The following is a 17,712-nucleotide window of genomic DNA, read 5'->3' as shown; positions in this document are numbered from 1 at the left end:
GGGAATTGTGCTGGGATGTCCATCATCCTCTCCCATTAGCTGTTCCCTGCACTGTGAGTGGAGACGGCTACTATCAAGTCCAGGGGGTCTGACTAGCTCTAATCACAGCTCCCTGCTCCACTCCCTCTTTGGTCTGGTTCTGGAGCCTATCAGCCTTTAGGGATCTGAGATGGGAGCATCTCCAATACAATAGTCATTCAGAAGGAGATTGATAACCCAAGGGAAGGATGTACAATTCCATGGTAGGACCAACAATTCCATTTTGAAATCTACTACACATATTGGGCAGTGTTCTTTCATCACTCAGCATTGCTTAGCTTCAGTTTCCACCCTTGTCAGGGTCCACCCTCATTCTTCTTTTCTCCTGTGTCTCCCCTAGCCCCACTCTGTGCCTGCCGATGTGCTCCCTCTCACCTCCCAAGCTTCCACTTCCCTGCTAAGCACACTTCTGAAGGTATTCTTTCTCCCTAAGCCAGCTTTTCCCTGTTACTACCCAGCACATCCATATATAACAACAAAAATCCTCTCTTTATTCCCATGGACAGGTAAAAAAGAGGTAAAGGAAAATCCTGACAGTTATATGCAATGGAAACAGAAAAGAACTAAAATTCAAATCTCCAGGCTCTGAGGTCTTTCTAGTAGTCTACATGGCTTATGGCTTGTAAGAATTTACTAGTGACCTAACTTCCTTGTTTTGGAGCTCTCAGGCAAAAACGTCATTCACTCTTTTTGTCTTTATGATCTCTCTCTCAATACACACCCACACAGAGTGAGAGAGAGAGAGACAGAGAGAGAGAGATACACAGTCTCTTGACTTGGTTTAGGATGGGGAGGGCGGGCGTATGGAAGTTGATGCATCAAAGGCCTCCATATCTTGGTGAGGCTACTGGAGGGAAGAGCAAGCACACTTTTGCTTAACAGAAAGATATTTGGCTTTTTTGCCCCTCTCCAGTATCTAGGTGAGCATTAATCTACATAACATCTACAAAGACTGCTAAGCTATTCAAAGACCAGCATTACACTGCACAGTGTTACTTAACAAGGAGACTAGCAACAGCTTACACCCTTACAGCCAAGGAATTTCTAGTCTTGGCCTTTAGTCAGGAAAGGAAGAGAGTGGAAATTGAAAATCATTCTGATATCTGCCTCACTCTAAGGATCCATATTAATGTCAAATGAATAAGATTGGTTTCAATAGCAGTGTTGTGAGGCTGAGGCAGGAGGCTGAGGCAGGAGGGTCCCCAGAGCCCAGGAGTTTGAGTCTAGTGTGGGCAATATAGTGAGACCCTGTCTCCTAAAAAAATACATAATTTAATGGACAGCTACTTTGTGCTGTGTTCTGTGCAAGGCACTAGTATTGGAGAGTCCATTGACAATCAGAAAGAGATCTTGTTCACAGAGGAGTGTAATAAATTAACAAAGGAAATGAATGTGTGTGGATTGTTCTAATACCAGATACAGGGCGGCAGCGATGATGGCAGAGGTTGACCTAGAATGCTATGGTTTCAAGAGAGGGAGAGTTTCCTTTGGCTTGATGATCCAAGGAAGACTTGTTGAAGAAAATGTTATTTTATCTGGGTCTTGAAGCATTAGTAGAATTGCACACAGGGAACGTGCTAAGAGGAAGAAAAGAAATTTTCAGGCAGAAGGAATAGCAAGCATACACAAAGGCCAAGTTAGAGAGCGTGGGGACTGTGTTAGGAACCCAGTGTATAGTTTCAGGGAAGGAAAGGAGCCTGAAATAAAGTAGCAGATGAACTGGATGTCAAGGAGTTCCCAAGTACCTGACAATTTCATCAATTCTCTTTGATGGTAAACAAAACAAGACAAAACCCTAGAGGCAGTTCTTTGCACGGAAGTCCTTCAGTTTTGTGTCATGTGGCCCTGTTACCCTGCCTGAAGGCGGCCTCTTTGTTTGTGCACCATCTCTTGTCTGCATAACCTGCTCTTCTGCTTACCTGTGCTTTCTGTTCAGCTTGCATATGGCATTGTCTGGCCCTGGTGTGACTGCAGCCTTGAAAGAGTTAACACACTTTTCACCTTGCGTCTCCTTACCTCAGTGTCTTTGTACCTCAAATCTGAATTCTCAAAAAAAAAAAAATTTGTTGGATTGGACTGATTCAGGTACACATTTCTAGTTCCACCAGTTGTGACTGGAGAGGATGGTACCCCAGGGCAAATATGGCAGTCCATGTCCACCCCTGAAGCAGCTGCTATACGTAAAAGTGATATCAATAGGCATTTACCCCAAACAAGAATCATAAGTTTCTAAAATGTCACTAATGTCTGCAAACACTGAAGAAGATAAGGAGGTCTGCAATGCATACCTTTAGAAATTATTTCAGAAAGGTAAGAAATTTGAAAGTTTTGGCATTTACAGAAACGACCTTCAGTTACGTGAACAATCGCGATATCGAGATGTTTGTAACTCTGCACTGCTGAATAAATGAGATGATTCACTCCCGTGAGTCCCCATGACCTCTCTGAGATTCGTGGGTGTAATAATTTGCTTCATTTCTCTCCACTCCAAGATTCCCAATAGTATGTTAAGTAGGAAAACGAAGCCTTTCTTTGCCTCATCCCGTATGCATTCAAATCACTTGTAGTGTGCAGAACATAGTTTATGTATCCACTTATGTAAACTTACCAGGATTATGAACAGAATATATTCTCACCAGGCAAAGGCAGTGTTTTACTTTTATAGGATACATAATCTGATAAACAGTGTCAGCAGAAAAGGGATTTTACCAGGTAATGGCTAAGAAAGTGGAGGGGGACTGCAAATAGATACTTTAAAAACCTTTTTAGTGCTGGTTGCCTTTCCTTTATAAGGTTACCACAAAGCCACCTACTGTTACAGTGTCTGATGATTTTAATGCATCAATATTGGCTGTGAATTCCTTTCCTTGGGCGAGGGTGCACAGGTCAAAATGCAGCTGCCACTATGCTGCTTCCAGCATACCACTAAATTTGACTAGCTTGCCCCAATAGTTAATTGATTAAGTGATAACTGATTATGTGGGTGTGAGCATGTTGTGCATCTATAACACACACACACACACACACACTACCAACAGCAGAAAATTAAGCTCATCATTCCTATGAACATATGTGACTGCTGAAGCCATAGATCTACCACTGCAGTTGACTCCTCTGACAGCCCCAAACTTAAATATGATCCATGTTTTCCCATCAATAAGGTGGTGTACTATTAACTTGGTTTTTGTGATTCTTGAGGTAATCTAGAAATGTTCTGTCTCCTTCTATGTTTATAATCTTAGCATACCAATTTCACTAAAAATGTCCTAGTTACATCCTGCAGGCATCCAGGGCTCAGCTAAGATTTTCTGCTTCCAATTAAAGAGAAGAATTGTAACATTTAGGGAAAATATTAGGCTGTCCAATGAGTGTCAGTAGCTGAAATTTTCTACTAGTACAGATGATAAGAATTCTTTTGCTATGTGAGCCTGATCTGCTTCCACAGTACTTGAAACATCCGCAATGTATGTAAGTCCAAGGAGTTAGTTGTAAGTTAGAGCTGAAACCAAAAGGAAACAGAAGCAAAGAAAGCCCCTGTAACTGAGAGAGGCTAATTTCCACAAATGGTCACTGAATTTGATTCTGAGTTTCTCAGTGGTCAAAGCCAAAGGAGCTCATGCTTTGTTACTGAAACAGTGTTTTAAGGCTGCAAACCAATGATTTTTAAAACATATTGGTCCAAAAGTCAATTGCTTGGGGCTAAGAACCAAGAGAATATGTCCACTATTTAGAATATATGGACTTCACAGTGAATATCCTGATAGCCTTGAAATTTGTAATAAGAGAAGCGAACTGTTACATATTTTTTCCTTTGGTATAAGTGCTATGGATTCCGGAATGTGAGCAATTCCACCTTCAGTTGGCCATAAAAGCATGTACCTCACCCTAAAATAAATGAATAAACCTGGAAAGGGATGCAATGTGCATATGTACCAACTTGCCGAGTGTTATCAACCCATGACGGAAAATAAGGGCACTTTTCCAGGGCTACACAAGTTATTCCCAGAGGCCCCCAGGGGCCTCAGGATTCTTCTGCATTGGCCCCTTCATCAAGGTCAAGCACCACATTACCCCTCCATCACCAAGGTCCCTGTGGGACTGCCACTGCTCTGGTCTCCATCTCTGCTCATTTGGAGGCTGTTGTCTCCCTGCAAGTGCTTTCCTTAATGCTCTCCACAGCAAACCTGGGATAAGGTCCACTTTGTTAAAAAGATTTTGTTTTGAATGTCAAAGATAAAGAAATGAAAATAGCCCGGCAAACTGAGACTTACAAATATTCGCCTACTTTACTTTTCCTAAAGCCCACAGACACGGGTCCTAAGGAGTCTTAACCTTCCTCCTGATCCATCCACACATAGAATTCCTCGAGGTTCTGAGTCGTGTGCTCTTTTAGGTCTCTGGCTTGCTCCTGCAGAAACCTAGAAGGCTCTTGCTTCTTCCCCTTCCCCTGGTTCACACGACACCAACCTTGGCCTTGTCTCAAGTGTCATTTCCTCCAGGAATGCACCCCAATAAGCCTCTCACTGCCTAATCAGGTCAAGGCACCCTGTGTTACTGTCACTGCTCAGTGATCTTTCATTTTACATTTCATAGCTGTGTTTTTATTTTTCATGTTTAAAAAGCGATTTGTCACCCAAAAGAAGTAGAATCAGGGACTCAAATACCTTTGAACACCTGTATGTTCATAGCAGCATGATTCACAATAGCCAGAAGGTGGAAGCAACCCAAGTGTCCATCAACAAATAAATGAATAAATAACATGTGGTGGATTCATACAACAGAATATTACTCAGCCTTAAAAAGGAAGGGAATTTTGACACATGCACAGCCTGGATTAACTTTGAAGACATTATGCTAAGTGAAATAAGCTCATGACAAAAGGACAAATATAAGATTCTACTTGTATGAGATATGTAGAGTAGTCAAATTCATACAGATAGGAAGTAGAATGGTGACTGTCAGGTGCTGTGAAGAGGGGAAGATGGGGGTTCTTGTTTGACAGGTATGGAGTTTCAGTTCTGCAAGATGAAAAGAGCTCTGAAGACGGATGGTGGTGATGATTGCACCACCAGGGAATGTACTTAATGCCACTATGGATGTGTAAAAATGGTTAAGATGGTAAATACTTATGTGTATTTGACCACAATTAGAAATAATAAATAGACAAATAAAATTGATTTTTTAAAAGCCATTTAATACTTGTCTCCCCCTCCTAGATGATAAGCTTTCCAAGGATAGAAGCTGTGTCTACTTTTTCAGTGTTATTTTCCTGTACCTGGCATGTAGTAATCACTCCGTATGTACCTCTTGAAAATAAGATAAATGAGTGCATGGCAGGACTAGATCATCCTCTTTTTACAGGGCCACTGAATATATCTGTGTCTCAGCTTCACATTACCTCTTGAGACCCCCCCCCGTACACCAGGCAGGAAAAATGTCCACTTCACTGTGTAGTTTTCATCATTCAAGTTCTTATTTCCTTGATATCTTCCTCCACCCAGGATGAGTGATGATGAGTCTCCCACCCCCACACACCCTTCTAGGGAATCCTCCAAGAAGCATGGCCTCATTCTTTGGCCTCAGAAGAACAATCTTATCAGAATATGATATCACAACATCAGTACACTTTCCAAAAGCTTGGTCATTCTATCTGATATAACCCTACCATTAGGACAAAAGCCGTTCCATTGCGAATAGCTATGATGAACTCAGGACAGTTCTCTACACCAGTGAATGGAGAACAGCATGTTGGTGAATCCTTTCTAAAGTCTTCTGTGTCAATACTCAGTTCCTGTAAGTAACTACTCGAGCCAAAATACCTGTAAGAACTGACTCTGTAAGAGCACACCATAGTTTTCAGCACAGGGTACTCTAAACTCACATAGAGTTCCCCAAAACTGTATGCTCCCCATTTCCTTTCCTCTTAAAAATTCTAGAACATGAAAGAAAATCAGTACAGTTTTGACCCAGCCATGCACAACAATTTACACTACCTGTGTTACCAAGCAGGACATTTATTTTTCAATCTTAAATATTTTGATTTAGATTAATGACACTTGAACTTTGCCTCAAAACTTGTGGAACAATTGGTAACCAACTGGTGTATTTCAACTGGTCCTAGAACAAAGGGACCATCTTCCCTAAATAAATATTAACATTTTTAATTTTAATTATATATCAAATAAATTTTAAGTTTAAATGGTAGGTTTTATAGTTCTTACCCATTATGGTTACAGAAATCTCTGGCTTTGATTTTTAACCAAGACACACATTATTTCTACACATGCCCAGTACTTAGGTGCTCACCTTCTTGTTAAATCTGTACTTTTAAAAAATATCCCTTCAATTCTTGCAGAAAGTATCAACTGTGTATCAGTTTCTTTATTAAAGATATTATATCTTTATTAAAGATATCTTTATTAAAGATATTATATCTTTAATAAAGATATTTCTTTAATATCACTCTCCAATATTTAGTAAAACCTTTTCCAATCCTGAACTTTTATGACAGAAGAAGCCAACAACAGAGAACAGGAAATTGTCAACCTCATGTCAGAGCTTACAGTGAATTTTTGAAAACTCACAGCTTAAATCTACAAATCCAGAAGTTTTCTTGTTTTATTTCTCTCCCCAACAAAATATACTTATTGCCTCATTGTAGCCATAAAACCTGGGGAGACAAATCCATCTCCTACTCTAAGATCCTTCCCAGATTCCAATCATCTCTGAATCATACTGAAACCACTTTCTACAAGGGTGACCTAAGCAAACCTTGCCACGTATACCATCGTCCCATATCACACACTAAGATAAGACGACGACTGCAGACATTTAGTCTTGTGCAAACAATGATCTCTGTTAGAAGCCACTGAAATAGAAAACTAAATATTCTGCTGCTTTTGAAAAAATTCAGGCAGATGGTATTACCTATCTTGTGACCTGAAGATGCTTCTTGTTGTGTGTTTCCCACATGATGGTTTGTACCAGGAAAGGACGTAGTCAGCATGCCTGTGTGATTCAGGGACTGCAATGAAAATTGAGCCATCAGGAACTGTTCTTTTTTGGCAGGCATCCCAAAAACATAGCAAATCATTCAGCAAAGAGGTACTACACAGAGGTGAGGTACAGGAGCCATGGAACCAGCTAGGTTCCTCCCCAGCTGCTCTGCTTGCTAAGCACATGACTGTGTGCAAGTTATTTAATCTCTTGCTGTCTCCATTTCTTCATCTATAAACTGGGGGTAACAGTTGTCTTTGCTTCAGAGAATTGTGACAAGGGCAAATTGAACAGTGCACGCAAAATGTTCACAGTATCCTGTGAATGGTTCACGGTTTACATTCACTATTTTGTATTTAAAATGTAGTATCCTTACTGCATACCCAGCATGCAGTAAGGACCCAACGAATATTAGCTAATGTCACTATTTGCTTCTTTCTCTAATTGATTTCTAGCTCCCACTGTTTTCAAGGACCTTAGCTTAAACCCGATCCTTTACATTACACAACACCTCTTCTCCTCTCCTCTCCTCAGTTGCAACAGGAAAATGAAATGTCCCCTCCCTCCTCAGCTGAACAATCATTTATATTCACCTGCTCTATCGGAGCCTAAGAGGAAACCAGCTATGGAGAGAATTCAAAAGTAGAAAGCCTGGTGAAAGGTCTCTCAGGAGTACAAAGGCCATTTTCTCACTGGTTTGCTCTGCAGAGGAAAATAAAATGGACCTGAAACAATTGCTCTGAAAAATGAGTTGGGGGTGGGCAAAAGAATCTCATTCAATATTTGTGTGTGTGTGTATGGTTTTTTTTTTTTACCTATGGGAGACCAAGATGCCTTAAGTCTGTGGCTTCTCTTCAATGCAGGTAAATTGTGTGTCCCAAGCCCACTAGTGGCTAAACTAATAAATTGATCAAGTACTAGTTTAGTCAAAGAGTTGTTAAAATGAATGAAAGACTCTGGGCTGTTTCTTTCTACCTAACATGGCCCTATCTTGCTCAGTTTTATTTGGGGTTCTTAGTGTGGGGGCACACAGAGGAAGCAGATGGGGAACCTGTCAAAGCTTAACTCTCTGCCATTGAACTACTGAGGAATTAAAAGGTAACTATATCTAGTAGCCTCACCAAATGAAATGCTATGCTAAGATCACCATGAACATTATGAATGGCAGTGAAGCTCCATATAGGTTAATGAGAAGGAGTAGTGAAAAGTCAATGATAAAAAGTTCCATTCACTTTACCATCCTTCTCTGAAAAACTCCTTAGGGGTGGGACATGGTCTGAAAGGTAAGTATGAGGACACATGAGTCACTTAGTGATTTTCCTGAAGTAGACAGCACCCCGAGTAGGTGGGCTTAGCTGAGAAGGGTTGAGGGGACAGACAGCCCACTATACCCATTTGCCCCATGAAGCACGTTGCAAATCTTCTCTGCGGTCTTCTGTGTCAATATTTATCTCCTATAAACAACTGCTCAAATGTTCTTCATGGTGGGGAAGGGAGAATGTTTACAAGAAGGGGTTGTTCTGTGTGAAGCCACCTCCTTCCCCTGGTCCCAGCAGGCTGTGATGTGAGTTTGGGCTACTCCTGGTTACCAGTCATTCTCCTTTCTGTGCAAGACAAGGAACAAAGAAAGAGCAGGTGTGCAGTGGAGTTGGGGATGTTGAAGAGTGTTGAGCATAACCGATGGACTTTTCTGTCATTCTGAGAGCTTTCCTGAGAAAAAGAATGTCCATGTATATCATAAGCTTGAAATAATAGACTGACAGGGGAGAGATGTGTGGCATGAGTAGCAGGGCATATGGTTGGGAACGCTATACGACTAGTGGGGTAGATTTCCAAGTAGTGCTCATTTCCTTCAGGTCTCTGCTCAAAGGTCACCTTATCTGTTTTACATGAAATAGCCTCCATCCACTTCTCCACTGACACTCCCCACCCACTTTACCTTGGGTATAGTACTCTGACATTCTCATCACCACCTGACATAACCATGCATTCACTTGTCCATCTGCTTTCTCCAGCCAGGGCATAAGCCTCAAGAGAATCAAGACTGCTGTGTTCATTGCTTTATAAAGAGCACCCAAGACAATGCCTGGAACATAGTGGTGCTCAGTAAATATTGCTGACAGATGAGTAAATCTGTTCTATCTGTTTAGTTTTTACACAAGACTCCTGGGAAGAGAAAAGGATGCTGAGCATCAACTTTAGAATAGTCTAATCTTCTCGTTTTACAGACGAGAAAACTGAGGCTGAAACAGGTCATGGCTTATGCCAAGTCTGGCTGATGCAGAGAATGAGGCTGAGGCTCCATGGTCCACTGAGCAGCCTGTCCTCAAGAGCATAGACAATTTTGCTGAGCACATCTGACATATGACAGGGTGATGGAGAGGAGCTGGAAGGAAATTTCCTGGGCACGCCTAAGACATTCCCCAAATGAAAAGGAGAAAATTGAATCCAGAGACACTAAACAAATGGAAAAAGAAGGAACGACCATGCCCCTGTCTGACAGGCTGCCTGCCTGGGGATGGCAACGGGAGAAAGCAGATGGCTGTGCTGGCACACAGCAGCTGGCTGGAGCAGTACAAATTGAGCACCCTTGGTGAATATCATTAGGGTAAGTGGTGCGCTAAAACACCTAGAGGAAGAACAAGCAAGCAGAACACACACACACAACACACATGCATTTTTAAATTTTTAGTTTATTCTTTCAATTTCCCTTCACTACAAGGTAGGGTCCATGAAGACAGGGCCTTTGTCTGTCTTAATAATTATTAGTTGGATACATGAAAAGATGAATGAATTAATTATTAAGCATCTCCCATAATAGACATAGTGCTAAGCATAGAGGATGGTTTCTGCATCAGGAGGAATCACACGGGGAAATAAATAAGACCTTCAACTACCAAGTGCTGTGTTTAGTGTTATGAAGGAGCTGAAAGGGTCCCAGAAGAAGGTAGGCTTTGGGGGTCAGGAGGTCTCAAGAAACGCACCAGGTGGTGGTTGAAGATTAGCTCAGGTATTACAAGAAAAGCCTAAATGGATCAGAAGTAGAAGATGGAGAACTGAGAGAATATCATGTGCTAAAGCCAGAAACAAGAGGGGGCTAGAGGAACTCCAAGCAGCACCACATCATGTGGAAGGGACATAGCCTTTTGAATTAAACAGACCCAAGTTCAAATCCTAACGCTGCTCCTTACTACCTGAGTATTTTTGAACAATTTACTCTGCTAGACTGATCTTTGGTTTTAAAAATCGGTAACATAGGAAAAATATTGCCAGCATTTCAGGTTCTTCCAAGGATTACATGAGATCATGTTTTCTATAGAGGATGACATGGTTGAGATCAGGAATTGCTGGCTGCTTCTCTAGTGTGGAATTGGGGAAAGGTGGCCTGAACCAGCAGGCAGGGGTCAATTCATCTGTGGCTTGAGGGTCCCAGGAGAATTTTGTACTTTGACCAGGAGGCATGAGGACGAGTTGCAGGGTTTTAAATAAAGGGATTATGAGAGTGCAGGCAATGAGACTTTTTAGCAGTCACTCACAATAATCCTGGAAGGAAATAAAGGTCTCTCTAAGGAAGATGCAGTGGGAATGAAGAGGAGAGGATGCACATAGGATACACAGGAGGAAGAATTGATAGGACTTTATTACTTATGGGTCCTATGAAAGGAAGAGACATCTAGAACTATTTCTACTCATACTTCTTAGTAAGCTCTTCAGATGAGAGCCAGAACCAAACTCTTTTTTAACAGCGGGAAATCAAATAAGTACAGGATCCAGAGTAAAGGTTTACGATATTTTATAGAAAGATATTTTAATTTGAATTTTATGAAAGTATCAATCTGCAATAGATTCCTCATTGTAGTTAAAGAACCATTGGTTTACAACAGTGCTGTCCAATGCAAGCCACGTATGTAATAGGTGACATTTATGTTAATATTATTTTTTATTTAACCTTATATATCCAAAGTATTTTCATTTTGTGATGGTTAATATTGAGTGTCAACTTGATTGGATTGAAGGATGCAAAGTATTGTTCCTGGGTGTGTCTGTGAGGGTGTTGCCAAAGGAGATGAACATTTGAGTCAGTGGGCTGGGAGAGGCAGACCCACCTTAAACTCGGTGGGCACACTATAATCAGCTGCCAGTGCAGTAGGATAAAAGCAGGCAGAAGAACGTGGAAAGACCAGACTAACTGAGTCTTCCAGCCTTCATCTATCTCACATGCTGGATGCTTCCTGCCCTTGAACATCAGACTCCAAGTTCTCCAGTTTTTGGACTCTTGGACTTACACAAGTGGTTTGCCAGAGGCTCTCAGGCCTTTGGCTGCAGACTGAAGGCTGCACTGTTGGCTTCCCTACTTTCGAGGTTTTGGGACTCAGACTGGCTTCCTTGCTCCTCAGCTTGCAGACAGCCTATTGTGGGACTTCACCCTGTGACCTTGTGAGTCAATAACCCTTAATAAACTCCCTTTCATATGTACATGTATCCTATCTGTTCTGTTCCTCTAGAGAACCCTGGCTAATACACATTTCAACATGCAATCAATATAAAAATATTAATGAGGCCAGGCACGGTGACTCACGCCTGTAATCCCAACACTTTGGGAGGCCAAGGCAGCCAGATCATGAGGTCAGGAGTTCGAGACCAGCCTAGCCAACAGAGTGAAACCCAGTCTCTACTAAAAATACAAAAAATTAGCCGAGCGTGGTGGTGGGTACCTGTAATTCCAGCAAATCAGGAGGCTGAAGCAGGAGAATCACTTGAACCCGAGAGGCAGAGGTTGCAGTGAGTCGGATTGCACCACTGCATTCTAGCCCGGGCAACAGTGCGAGACTCCATCTAAAAAATATATATATATAAAAATATATATATTATTATAATATTATATATAATATATATAATTATATATAATATATAATATATTATTATATAATATATTAAATATAATATATTATAAATAATATATTATAAATAATATATTATATAATAATATATAATATATTATAAATAATATATTATAAATAATATATTATATAATAATATATAATATATTATAAATAATATATTATATAATATATAATATATTATAATATAATATATTATATATAAATATATATATATGAGATATATTGCATTTTTGTAATAAAAATCCAGGGTATGTTTTACAATTATAACATAGCTAAATTTGTAGTAGCCACATTTTAAGACCTCAGTAGCCACATGTACCTAATGGCTATAGTGCTTAATGACACAGCTTATGGCTTATAGTGCTTAATGGCACAGCTATAGTGCTGAGGTGGATGGTCATAGGTGATTGAGTGGATGGTCATACTTTAACCACGTCTTAGAAGAAGCACAGTGTTAGAGGGAAATGCTTGTTCCCCACTCTCCTAATTTTGCTTCAGAGAGATTTATTCTAAACATACCAAGTCTCTTGCTTTACCCCTTACTCCTCGCCTAGAAAAGTAGAGTGAATTTCCTATGGATAGTTTTGGGAAAAAAAGCCAGGCATGTCCATCTCAGCAACTCCATCCTTCTCCTTTAAAAAGCCAGCCTGACGTGGTAAACAAGGGACCTGTGCTTCTCCTCTTGGGTACCCCCTCCATGTGGGAAGGCCTGCCGTGGCCTGGCACTGTCTTGATCCACAAGGTAAGTTCTCCTAGTTCTGAGGTTGTGCCTGCAAGCTCCTTTGACACAACAAGTCATATTATCCAAATTATTCTTTATCATTCATAAAGACAATTCTCAGCCTCCAGCTCTGTCTGCATTAGCAAACACTGCTCCTAGGGACAGGTGTAGAAGAACAGGGTCTCTGCAAAGGCATGGGCATCTCAGGAGAGGATTTTTGAGGTGCTGGTGGCTATAGCTTGACATTAAATTAGCAAATGGCCTAAGTACACATGTGTGACCCATGCAGAGACTGAGCAGATGCTGGCAGGCCACAGAGTCCTTAGTAAGCACAGCTGTGGTAAGGATTCTATTATAGAAAAAACAAAATTTTCTTTCTGCCATTGTTTTAGACTTCAGGGAAGGTACAATATTTGCCATTTTTAAACTTCAAAAGAGTTGAGTTCCACGTGTATCTCAGAAAACTAGGGAAGTAAATTGTTAATGTCAAAATTGTCAACAGTGTATTAGCTGCCCCAAACTCCATTGTATATCCTTAAGAAGAGAATGATGGCATAACTAATCTTGGGGTTTAGTTGTTTTGCTCTCAAACTCAAGAATGAGCCACCACCAAATGTTCTCAAGCTGGTTCATGATTACTTAAGAACATATGGTAGAGACAGCTTCTTAACCTTCAGCAACTCCACAGTCATATTGGTGTAGGATTGTATAACACCTGTAAAAAAGAGAATGTGGTTTATTTGTAACTAAATATATTCCATGCTCTACTTATTCTGTTCAGAACTGAAGAAGTAGGTCTGTATAATTCTGGGGCTCATCTGTCACTCACACAAAATAGTGCCCTCCGATTTAGCATTTCTAAGCAATTATGGTGATATTTTGGCTTCCAACTAATTATTTTTCATTTCACATTTTCTACATAAAGCTCTGAAAAAATAAAAGTTTCATTTTGGAGATACACACACACACATATATATATATATATATTTTTTTTTTTTTTTTTTTTTTTTTTTTTTTGAGTCGGAGTTTTGCTCTTGTTGCCCAGGCTGGAGTACAATGGCATGATCTCGGCTCACCACAACCTCTGCCTCCCGGGTTCAAGCGATTCTCCTGCCTCAGCCTCCTGAGCAGCTGGGACTACAGGCATGCACCACCATGCCCAGCTAATTTTGTATTTTTAGTAGAGATGGGGTTTCTCCATGTTGGTCAGGCTGGTCTCGAACTCCCGACCTCAGGTGGTCTACCTGCTTTGGCTTCCCAAAGTGCTGGGATTACAGGCGTGAGCCACCGCTCCCGGCCCTGGATATATATTTTTAAATGCCAGAGAAATATCAAATCATTCTACAGGTAATTGACTACATTGTCTAAAGATATTAAAATTAATTTGAGTAGAGATGAAGATGTGGAAGTAATCAGAATACACACACACACACACACACACACACACATATATATATGATGTTTGAAGACATAGATATATAAGAAGTCCCCCAAGAAGCTTTTAAGAGAAGAGAGGGGGTCAAGAGCTGAACTCTGAAGAATACTAACATTTGAGGGATATACAAAGAAAGGAAGGAAACTAAGGAATTTCCAGAAGAAAGTAAGAATATGGTGTTTCTATGGATAAAGACAGAAAGAATGTTTTAAGAATGGAATGGCTGACCGAGTGTAAATAATATTTATAATTTTATTCATTCAACAAATATTTATTGAGTATCTATTATAGGCAGAGACTATTCTAAGCACTGGCAATTCAACAGTGAATAAGACAATATCTTTTCCTTCATGGAGTTTGTGATCTAGTGTAAATTCACACAGACAAAGTAAGATAAGAAAGGACTGAAAGTGATCCATTGGGTTTGACCATTTATTGATTATTAGGGACTCCAGTAAAAGGAAATTCAATGGTGTAGAGGGATAACAGCAGACAGAAGTGGGTTTATGAGCCCATGGAGCTGGGCAGTAATGAGACAGGGTGGTAGCTGGACAATGTGCAGTCTATAGTGGGTGATGGCAATGGAGAATATTCAAGGGAGGAAGGTAGGAAGAGCCAGCAGAGACAGAAACTAAAGATCAAAGGAAGAAGATACAAAGTGATCTGTCACTGATAAACAATGCATGGGTAAATACAATAAGTCCTCAACTAATGTCATAGATAGGCTCCTGGAAACTGCTACTTTAAATAGAACAACATAAAATAAAACCAATTTTACCATAGGAGAATTAATATAAACAAGAGTTCAGTTCTTAAGGCATATTTCTTGTCACAAAAACATCACCAGACTTCTAAATAAAGGCCAAAACACTTCTAATATTAAACATTGAAATAAATGTGAGCCATACATGCATTAAAGAGAGATTAATGAAAACAAGAGAATGATTTACGCACTTATTTCAGCTCAGGGTTGCAGGCGGTTGGAGCCGATCCCAGCACTCAGGATGCAAGGCAAAAACCCACCCTGGCCAGGCCACCATTCCATCACAGAACACAAGCACACATGCAACCACGCTCACTCACACTGGGACCATTGAGACACCCCAGGGAACTTAGCGGGCACAGCGCTGAGATGTGGGAGGAAATCGGAGTACCCAAAGAAACTCACAAAGCCACAGGAAAACGTGCATACTCCACACAAACAGTGGCCCTGGCTAGGAACCAATTTTGTTTTCTCACCAACCAAATTGGCATTGATGAGACGCAGGAGAATACTCCTTGATCATAAGGATCTCCCAGGCTAGCATAACAACTGAATGAGTGACTCAAATGATGATCATCGTGTATGGAATGAGACATGGTTCTAAGCATATACAGGGAATATCCCGTGTAATCTTCCCAGCACACCATGCAGGAAGAACGATTATTGTCCCCGTTTGACAGGTGAAGCCACTGAGGGATAGAAAGGTAAAGCACCTGGCCCAGGACAAGCTGGTAAATGACAGAGCCAGAAATCACAAGAAGACAGGCCACAAGTCCAGAGCCTGAGCTCTTACCCACAGAGCTTAACCTCATTTGCTTTTGTTTATCCCCATGCCGTATTTTCACTGAAATGTCTCTTTTCTGGTGAGGTGTCAACATCATTTATGTCTCCCAGAGTCAAGCCTTTGGTGCATCTGAAAAGTGAATTCATTTTCTTTTTTTTTTTTTTTTTTTTTTTTTTTGACAGTCTTGCTCTAGAGCCCAGGCTGGAGTGCAGTGGCACGATCTCAGCTCACTGCAACCTCCATCTCCCAGGTTCAAGAGATTCTCCTGCCTCAGCCTCCTGAGTAGCTTTGATTATAGGTGCATACCACCAGGTCCAGCTAATTTTTGCTTTTTTATTTTTTGTATTTTTAGTAGAGAAATGTTGGCCAGGCTGCTCTTGAATTCCTGACCTCAAGTGATCTACCTGCCTCTGCCTCCCAAAGTGCTGGGATTACGGGCATGAGCCATCGCACCCTGGCCTGAAAGGTGAGTTCAAAATGAATGTTTTTCTTATGTTAGCAAACTCAAGAGTGACAAAGAAATCACCTGCTTCAAGAAAACTAACATAAGCTTGTAATCCCAATGCTTTGGGAGGCCAAGGTGGATCACTTGATGCCAGGAGTTTAAGATCAGCCTAGGCAACATAGCAAGACCCTGTCTCTATAAAAAAAAAAATTAAAAATAAAAAAGAGAGGGGATGATAAACACTTGACCTTCTGTGGATTATTGTTGACCTGAGGGCTGGATCACGGCAAGCTCATCTTTGCTTTCCACAACATTGACAATCATGGAAGACTCGTAATTTTTTTCAAACAGGAAGTCTCTCAACACCTTCAGAACATTTTCTGTGACTCTCACTTCACCTGACTCCAAAAGAAAATGGGTAGGTTAGAAAGAGAGACACACTTTAAAGCAAACCACGGAAAACATATGGAACTAGGACTGAGTGGAAAATTTTAAATGTGTTTTATTCTCCAGAGATCATCAAATATAAGAAGAAAATAAAAACAAAGTAATGAACACACAAAAGATTTGAAAAAAAATTAAGAAACATGCCAAATTCTTAGATGAGCAAGTCTAAAAATAATAATATATAATAATACATTCCATTAAGGCAATCCCAATAAGTCTCACTAACACTTTGTTTTAAATGGACAAAATAATTCTAAAGTTAATCTCAGGAAACATATATAAAAAGACAATAATGGTGGAGATTAGAAGAAGAGACACTTATTCTATCACGTAAGAAGCTGGGCTATAATGAAGCCACAATAATTGAAATCTGGTTCTGGGGCAGAACGAGACTGGCAGATCCATGAGACAGACACAGATAGAAGAATTTAGCATATGGTTAAGTTGTGGTTTTAAAACAGTAGGAAAATGCTAAATTATACGATAAATCATGTTGGGTCAACTGGCTAGCAGTTTGAATAAAATGTAATTTAGATTCTTACCATGTATCTTATTCTAAAATAAATTCAGATGGATTAAATATTTAAATATAAATCAAGCACAGGAAAACACTAGAAGAAAATTTAAGTGGATATTTTTATAATTCTGAAATGGAAATATTTTCTCATCATGCCACCAAAACAGGAAACCATGAAGGATAAATTTGAATACACAAGAATTCAAAATGTTTATGTGGCAAACTCACTATAACCCAAATTAAAAGAGAAATAAATTAATAAAGCATATAACATGGCCTCTTTTGACAGAGTGCTGAGAAGAATAAGATGTCCATGCTTCTGAGGAATAAAGTGTGGTTTCAATAATTCACGCAAGAAACATTTATTGAGCTGCTCTGGGTCAGGAGCTCTTCTACGTGGCAAGGATACAACTAAGGAGGGAGATGAGGTCCCTGATGTCACTGAGCTTAAAAACCATTTTTAATGTCATGGAGGAGTACTATGATGAAAATAAAGAGAGTGTTAGGGGCTGGTGAGGAGCTGGAGGTCAAAGAAGTTCGCTTTGAAGAGGCGATTGTTAACCTAAGGCCAGAAGGATAAGAAAGAGCAGCCTGGCAGAGATCTGGGGCGAGTGCTTTCCAAGTGGGGGAAACAGACAGTGTAAGGTCACGAGGTAGGAAG

General features: G+C 40.3%; 1 long non-coding RNA gene across 1 annotated transcript; it reads right to left on the bottom strand.

Annotated features, from left to right (window-relative positions):
- Positions 1 to 6,849: 6,849 nt before the first annotated feature.
- Positions 6,850 to 11,880, bottom strand: LOC129008248 (uncharacterized). Its single transcript, XR_008492489.1, has 3 exons — positions 11,751 to 11,880; positions 7,629 to 7,737; positions 6,850 to 7,063 (listed from the first exon to the last, which is right to left on the bottom strand). It is a non-coding gene; the product is annotated as an uncharacterized LOC129008248 (long non-coding RNA).
- Between the last annotated feature and the right edge of the window lie 5,832 nt (positions 11,881 to 17,712).

This window comes from Pongo pygmaeus, chromosome 1 (genome assembly GCF_028885625.2).
Source record: "Pongo pygmaeus isolate AG05252 chromosome 1, NHGRI_mPonPyg2-v2.0_pri, whole genome shotgun sequence".
Lineage (NCBI taxonomy): Eukaryota > Metazoa > Chordata > Mammalia > Primates > Hominidae > Pongo > Pongo pygmaeus.
The sequence above is the reverse complement of the archived record's forward strand: the minus strand, read 5'-3'. Positions and strand labels throughout refer to the sequence as shown.